Consider the following 9,114-nt stretch of genomic DNA (forward strand, 5'->3'; position numbering starts at 1 on the left):
GTGATAAGCAAAACTTGGGAAAGTGGGTGCAGAGATGGAGTGTTGCATGAGGTATGGTGGCTAGCGACAAGCCTTTTTGTAGATGATACTGTGCTGTTTGCTCAGAGCGAAGAGTTGAAGGATGTAAGCGTCTTTTTATGATGTGTGTAAGCATAGCCAATTGAAGGTGAATGCAAGTAAACGTAAAGTAATGGAATTTCTAAGGAAACAGTATGATTATAGATTTTGCAAACCCCTTTAGGGTGAAAGAAGAAAGTACACTAAACTGTGTTAAAGATAAGGGGGTAAAAGACTCAAGGAGGTGAGAGAATTTAAGTATTTAGGAGCTATTTTGGGTAAGATTGGTGATAAGGAAGGAAACGTAAGGGAGAGAGCAATTACAGGGTGGAAGAGTCACTGGGTATCTTAATAGAATAAAGGCTAGAGATGTAAGTATGTTATCAAAGAAAGGATTAATGGACAACCAAACCATGGACATGGAATGAGACACAGAGGTCAAGAATCCAGGCTGTGGAAATAGCTATTTGATAGGAGCAAGTAGTATATCTAGGTAATATGAAGAAAGAAATGAGGGGGTGTATGAGAGATGTGGTGTGGCAGGTAATGCAAAATGAATGAATTGTGCAGTGGTAGAATAGGTGAAACAATACTTTCGAGGTAGATTGGGCACAAGGAAGTAATGCAAGATGGGGAGTTTACAAGAAGAGTGTTTTATAGTACAATTAAAGGGGTTGATATGAGAGGAAGACCAGCTGTGACATGGGGAAATAATACAGAAGAGTACTGGAGGGAAAGAAATGGTGGAAGAAAGCATGGAATGGTGTATGTGAGGGAGGCATGTAAGGACAGGGATAAGTGGGGACTTTTGTCACGACCAACCCCTTGATGGAAGTCCCCGGAAGGAACGAGCATCAGGGATGGTTGGCAGATAGACAGGAAAAAAGCACACCTTTTAATTTACCTGAGGCCTTGAAGAGGAAACCCATAAAATGGTTGCACTCGCCATGCTGAACTCATGTAAGTATAGTTCCAGTGACTAAAGAAGATACCACTTATAGCCATGGATCATAATGCATATGTTTTGAACATTTTCCTAATATATTTTCACCCCTGCTTATTTCACAATGAATAACTTTGCTGCACTGCAGGTGACATAATTGTTCCATGGAACATTCTTATGGTATTAGTGTAGGAGCCTGTGTTAGCATTAGCACACCAAAATATCAATTAAGGTTGTGCTCTATGAACTGAGAGGTTGCTTGCTTTTGATCCTCCCTGTGTAAAAAGGAATAAAGTTAAAGATATGAGATGGAGATGAACTCTGGGATTTGTGTAAATAATAAATTTTAAAAGTAACTGTATTTCTTGAAAGAGGGGCAGTTATGAAGTCTGTTGGGGATGAGAGAGCTTGGGTTGTTGTTCGCTGATGATACAGTGCTGGTGGCTGATTCATGCGAGAAACTGCAGAAGCTGGTGAGTGAGTTTGGTAAAGTGTGTGAAAGAAGAAAGTGAAGAGTAAATGTGAATAAGAGCAAGGTTATTAGGTACAGTAGGGTTGAGGGTCAAGTCAATTGGGAGGTAAGTTTGAATGGAGAAAAACTGGAGGAAGTAAAGTGTTTTAGATATCTGGGAGTGGATCTGTCAGCGGATGGAACCATGGAAGCGGAAGTGGATCATAGGGTGGGGGAGGGGGCGAAAATTTTGGGAGCCTTGAAAAATGTGTGGAAGTCGAGAACATTATCTCGGAAAGCAAAAATGGGTATGTTTGAAGGAATAGTGGTTCCAACAATGTTGTATGGTTGCGAGGCGTGGGCTATGGATAGAGTTGTGCGCAGGAGGATGGATGTGCTGGAAATGAGATGTTGAGGACAATGTGTGGTGTGAGGTGGTTTGATCGAGTAAGTAAGGTAAGGGTAAGAGAGATGTGTGGAAATAAAAAGAGCGTGGTTGAGAGAGCAGAAGAGGGTGTTTTGAAATGGTTTGGGCACATGGAGAGAATGAGTGAGGAAAGATTGACCAAGAGGATATATGTGTCGGAGGTGGAGGGAACGAGGAGAAGAGGGAGACCAAATTGGAGGTGGAAAGATGGAGTGAAAAGGATTTTGTGTGATCGGGGCCTGAACATGCAAGAGGGTGAAAGGAGGGCAAGGAATAGAGTGAATTGGAGCGATGTGGTATACAGGGGTTGACGTGCTGTCAGTGGATTGAATCAAGGCATGTGAAGCGTCCGGGGTAAACCATGGAAAGCTGTGTAGGTATGTATATTTGCGTGTGTGGACGTGTGTATGTACATGTGTATGGGGGGGAGGGTTGGGCCATTTCTTTCGTCTGTTTCCTTGCGCTACCTCGCAACCGCGGGAGACAGCGACGAGGTATAAAAAAAAAAGGAAAAATAATAATAATAATAATAATAATAATAATAATAAATTTCTTGCATGTTTTTCTTAATGAATCATACAACGTAAGTGGACTCAGCCTGTGAGTGGTAAGACCACAAGTGAGAAATCACCTTCAAGAAAGTTGAATGATTGTCAGTGGATGGTAAAACCTTCTCGTCCAAAGGAGCATAACTTACCCTGTTCCCATATAAAGCACAGCCTCTAAGCTGCAGAAGCCCCATAGAGGGGGTCCTGGGAATATATAGTGCTTATGTATAATGATTATAGTTTACATATTAATGTTTTGAAAAACAATATTGATTGCAAGGCTCCTGTATCATTTTCTTTTTTGTTTACTGTTTAAATCTAGGGTTAACGGATAAATTTGAGTCATCCACCTACTATATCCCAGCCTTGCTTGAACAGAATGTGGTAAAAGATAAGTCCTTTGTTAAACAACCCATCCCGCCTTCTTCCCCCTCACTCAATTCTCAATCACCTCGCTTCCTAATCACCAAATGTTGATGCTGAAGAGGTTATGAAATGTGGTGCTTTGATTTGTCACAAATGGTAAATACCTGCAGTGCATTACATTATGAAGACCAACTTATATCTCAACAACGATTATGTGGCCCTTTGGGGGTTGGGAATATGCCAACCCAACGCCAAGACCCACATTAAGTGGGCGACCTGCCAACTGGTACAGCAGCACCACACAAAATATGGCAGGAATCAAACATACAATCTAGACATAATATGGCAGGAATCAAACATACAATCTAGACATAATAAGGCAGGAATCAAACATACAATCTAGACATAATATGGCAGGAATCAAACATACAATCTAGACATCATATTCAAAATCTTGATAGCTGCATAACATTGGAAGACATGAGTTGGTTGTCATGGAGCATCAAATCCCTGAGATAAATACCAACTACCAATTCCTACAATGAACAGTACAGCCTAGATTATACAAGATATCTGTCTCCTTCTAAGGCTACAAAGAATAGGTAAAAAAAAAAAAAAAATGTATATCCAGTACATGACACACACTCGTCAACCAATCTACACTACAGATATTTACACAACATTATCTGTTTCTACAACTAACCATCTAAGTCTCCTTCCCAACCTTACCTACACAAGAGATATTTCTCCTGGCCTGCTCACCATCTCCAGGTGGAACAAAGAACACTTGTACTTACGTAGCTTGTGAGTTCAGGTGTTGGTTGGACAATTACATTGACATTTTCCTTCATGATTAAACGTCAGTTTTTACAGATTAATAAACAAGGTTCTGTCATAAGGTGAAGTTCAATAGCATGTCAACGTCTACCTTAACCTTTCTCTTGTTCATGAAAGAACATAAGAAGTTTTAGGCAAGAACAACTGTTCATCAGTTTCCTAAATTCGTCTAATGTTAAGCAAATGAGCACCAGCTTCGTCTTTCGTATATCTGAATACGTAATTAATCGTACATATTCATTATTAAAAGAAGTACAGTATAATGACAGACATCTTGCTCATCAGTTGATATTTCAGTGTCATCTTTATAAGTTATAAACTAATAAAACATTTCTTAATAAATCATAGAATAATTGGTACAACATGTGATTCCAACGTGTTTACGTGGTAATAATTGATCATGTAGTGTACAGGGAGGGAGGTCACCTCTCACTGCTGGTCTTGTGCTGGTGTGTTGGTCACCTCTCACTGCTGGTCTTGTGCTGGTCTGTTGGTCACCTCTCACTGCTGGTCTTGTGCTGGTCTGTTGGTCACCTCTCACTGCTGGTCTTGTGCTGGTCTGTTGGTCACCTCTCACTGCTGGTCTTGTGCTGGTGTGTTGGTCACCTCTCACTGCTGGTCTTGTGATGGTCTGTTGGTCACCTCTCACTGCTGGTCTTGTGCTGGTCTGTTGGTCACCTCTCACTGCTGGTCTTGTGCTGGTCTGTTGGTCACCTCTCACTGCTGGTCTTGTGCTGGTCTGTTGGTCACCTCTCACTGCTGGTCTTGTGCTGGTCTGTTGGTCACCTCTCACTGCTGGTCTTGTGCTGGTCTGTTGGTCACCTCTCACTGCTGGTCTTGTGCTGGTCTGTTGGTCACCTCTCACTGCTGGTCTTGTGCTGGTCTGTTGGTCACCTCTCACTGCTGGTCTTGTGCTGGTCTGTTGGTCACCTCTCACTGCTGGTCTTGTGCTGGTCTGTTGGTCACCTCTCACTGCTGGTCTTGTGCTGGTCTGTTGGTCACCTCTCACTGCTGGTCTTGTGCTGGTCTGTTGGTCACCTCTCACTGCTGGTCTTGTGCTGGTGTGTTGGTCACCTCTCACTGCTGGTCTTGTGATGGTCTGTTGGTCACCTCTCACTGCTGGTCTTGTGCTGGTCTGTTGGTCACCTCTCACTGCTGGTCTTGTGCTGGTCTGTTGGTCACCTCTCACTGCTGGTCTTGTGCTGGTCTGTTGGTCACCTCTCACTGCTGGTCTTGTGCTGGTGTGTTGGTCACCTCTCACTGCTGGTCTTGTGCTGGTGTGTTGGTCACCTCTCACTGCTGGTCTTGTGCTGGTGTGTTGGTCACCTCTCACTGCTGGTCTTGTGCTGGTGTGTTGGAGTTGTAGAAACAGGCAAACACGTTCAACAACAACAACAACAACAACAACAATGTTTTATCGATTATGATACACAAGGTAGAAACTCCCAGGTCACTGGGCTGTGTACTCCCAGGTCACTGGGCTGTGTACTCCCAGGTCACTGAGCTGTGTACTCCCAGGTCACTGGGCTGTGTACTCCCAGGTCACTGAGCTGTGTACTCCCAGGTCACTGAGGTGTGTACTCCCAGGTCACTGGGCTGTGTACTCCCAGGTCACTGAACCGTGTACTCCCAGGTCACTGAGCTGTGTACTCCCAGGTCACTGAGCTGTGTACTCCCAGGTCACTGGGCTGTGTACTCCCAGGTCACTGAGCTGTGTACTCCCAGGTCACTGGGCTGTGTACTCCCAGGTCACTGAGCTGTGTACTCCCAGGTCACTGAGCTGTGTACTCCCAGGTCACTGGGCTGTGTACTCCCAGGTCACTGAGGTGTGTACTCCCAGGTCACTGGGCTGTGTACTCCCAGGTCACTGAGGTGTGTACTCCCAGGTCACTGAACCGTGTACTCCCAGGTCACTGAGCTGTGTACTCCCAGGTCACTGAGCTGTGTACTCCCAGGTCACTGGGCTGTGTACTCCCAGGTCACTGGGCTGTGTACTCCCAGGTCACTGAGGTGTGTACTCCCAGGTCACTGAGCTGTGTACTCCCAGGTCACTGGGCTGTGTACTCCCAGGTCACTGAGCTGTGTACTCCCAGGTCACTGGGCTGTGTACTCCCAGGTCACTGAGGTGTGTACTCCCAGGTCACTGAGGTGTGTACTCCCAGGTCACTGAGGTGTGTACTCCCAGGTCACTGGGCTGTGTACTCCCAGGTCACTGAGGTGTGTACTCCCAGGTCACTGAGCTGTGTACTCCCAGGTCACTGAGCTGTGTACTCCCAGGTCACTGGGCTGTGTACTCCCAGGTCACTGAGGTGTGTACTCCCAGGTCACTGGGCTGTGTACTCCCAGGTCACTGAGCTGTGTACTCCCAGGTCACTGGGCTGTGTACTCCCAGGTCACTGAGGTGTGTACTCCCAGGTCACTGGGCTGTGTACTCCCAGGTCACTGAGCCGTGTACTCCCAGGTCACTGGGCTGTGTACTCCCAGGTCACTGAGCTGTGTACTCCCAGGTCACTGGGCTGTGTACTCCCAGGTCACTGAGCTGTGTACTCCCAGGTCACTGGGCTGTGTACTCCCAGGTCACTGAGCTGTGTACTGAGGCAGCACAGGATGGTGGAGGTGGGAGATGAAGCAGCACAGGATGGTGGAGGTGGGAGATGAAGCAGCACAGGATGGTGGAGGTGGGAGATGAAGCAGCACAGGATGGTGGAGGTGGGAGATGAAGCAGCACAGGATGGTGGAGGTGGGAGATGAAGCAGCACAGGATGGTGGAGGTGGGAGATGAAGCTTCAGGAGTCACAGTGGGACATCTACCGGTGTAGCTGGTGGGCCACGGACAGCTTGAGTGGGACACAGACAGGACGTCAGCTCCCACAGTGGTACGTCCACTTGTGTACAGCGAGTCAGTTGCCTGGCTGACAGTGGTGACCTCCGGGTATGTAAGAGGCAAGAACAAGGTCAGGTGGTTCAGTGTGGCCAGCTGTGACCTCTGACCTACTGGTGGAGTGAGAGCAGTGTCTCTTATGGCCAGGGTCAGGTCAGGTATGATCACAGTGGCATCATGCTGAGCATCCAGTATGGATGTCATGGGGTCATACCACAGTTGTGACCCCTAAGCTTGACCCACCCAACTCATTTCTCTGAGGATCATTAGGTCAGGTGAGGTCACCCGCTGTGACCTGCCCCCTACGTCAGAGCGTCGTCAGTAACGTACCACTTGGTGGTGGAGCAGCAGTGGATCGTTACAATCCATCTCCTCCACCATACAGTAGTTGTCTTGATCATCCACACTTAGTGTCACTAATTACGTCATTACTTCTTTATATCTTTCCTTAATGACCTTGTTCAGTTGCTTGTTAACACACTTGGTTGTTCTATGGTTACATCTATCATAGAACTGTTCACTGTCAACATTGTTACAGTGGTGTGTAAACATGAAGGTTGTGATAATGGAAGTAATTCACATGACAATTCTTAATCATTTAGTAATATTGGAAGTAAATGTCTTTTGTTTACTAAAATATATTATAATATAAACTAGTAAACATAAATATTATTATCAATCTTGGTTGTATGTTTGTGATTTCCTAACTGACAATGTAATTCCAGTCTTGAACAAAGACAGAGGAAACAAAGACACATGGTTGTGTCTTGTTGTTTAACTTGAAGTTTTGTTTATCATTTGTGGAATGTGGAGGTTGTTCATGATGTGGAGTGTGTGGAATTTATAGATGATATATAGTGGGTAGAAGTTATAGATGATATATAGTGTGTGGAAGTTATAGATGATATATAGTGTGTGGAATTTATAGATGATATATAGTGGGTAGAAGTTATAGATGATATATAGTGTGTGGAAGTTATAGATGATATATAGTGTGTGGAAGTTATAGATGATATATAGTGTGTGGAAGTTATAGATGATATATAGTGTGTGGAAGTTATAGATGATATATAGTGTGTGGAATTTATAGATGATATATAGTGTGTGGAAGTTATAGATGATATATAGTGTGTAGAAGTTATAGATGATATATAGTGTGTAGAAGTTATAGATGATATATAGTGTGTGGAAGTTATAGATGATATATATAGTGTGTGGAAGTTATAGATGATATATAGTGTGTGGAAGTTATAGATGATATATAGTGTGTAGAAGTTATAGATGATATATAGTGTGTGGAAGTTATAGATGATATATAGTGTGTGGAAGTTATAGATGATATATAGTGTGTGGAAGTTATAGATGATATATAGTGTGTAGAAGTTATAGATGATATATAGTGTGTAGAAGTTATAGATGATATATAGTGTGTGGAAGTTATAGGTGATATACAGTGTGTGGAAGTTATAGATGATATATAGTGTGTGGAAGTTATAGATGATATATAGTGTGTGGAAGTTATAGATGATATATATAGTGTGTGGAAGTTATAGATGATATATAGTGTGTGGAAGTTATAGATGATATATAGTGTGTGGAAGTTATAGATGATATATAGTGTGTGGAAGTTATAGATGATATATAGTGTGTGGAAGTTATAGATGATATATATAGTGTGTGGAAGTTATAGATGATATATAGTGTGTGGAAGTTATAGATGATATATAGTGTGTGGAAGTTATAGATGATATATAGTGTGTGGAAGTTATAGATGATATATAGTGTGTGGAAGTTATAGATGATATATATAGTGTGTGGAAGTTATAGATGATATATAGTGTGTGGAAGTTATAGATGATATATAGTGTGTGGAAGTTATAGATGATATATAGTGTGTGGAAGTTATAGATGATATATAGCGTGTGGAAGTTATAGATGATATATAGTGTGTGGAAGTTATAGATGATATATAGTGTGTGGAAGTTATAGATGATATATAGTGTGTGGAAGTTATAGATGATATATAGTGTGTGGAAGTTATAGATGATATGCTGTACACTGTACAGCAGTAGTACATCAACAGTAGTGGGTAAGGTTATTGTACACAGTGGACTTGTGTTGCAGACCTGTGTGTTGCAGGAATGGTACGTGGAGATGCTGCAACACATCTGTATGTCAAACACATCTTCATGGAAATAGGAAAAGAATTAATGTTATTAAATGACATTGAAATATACATTAATTTATATAGCATAACTTGTGTATGTATTCACGGGTGACCCTGGGAATAACTCATATAGTTTGAATGCTCATTCAACATCATCACAACTTTAGGTGAACTTTGATAATAACCAAAACTTTAGTTTAGGTGAACTTTGATAATAACTAAAACTTTAGTTTAGGTGAACTTTGATAATAACTAAAACTTTAGTTTAGGTGAACTTTGATAATAACTAAAACTTTAGTTTAGGTGAACTTGGATAATAACTAAAACTTTAGTTTAGGTGAACTTGGATAATAACTAAAACTTTAGTTTAGGTGAACTTTGATAATAACTAAAACTTTAGTTTAGGTGAACTTTGATAATAACTAAAACTTTAGTTT

This window comes from Panulirus ornatus, chromosome 43 (genome assembly GCF_036320965.1).
Source record: "Panulirus ornatus isolate Po-2019 chromosome 43, ASM3632096v1, whole genome shotgun sequence".
In the NCBI taxonomy this organism is placed as follows: Eukaryota; Metazoa; Arthropoda; class Malacostraca; order Decapoda; family Palinuridae; genus Panulirus; species Panulirus ornatus.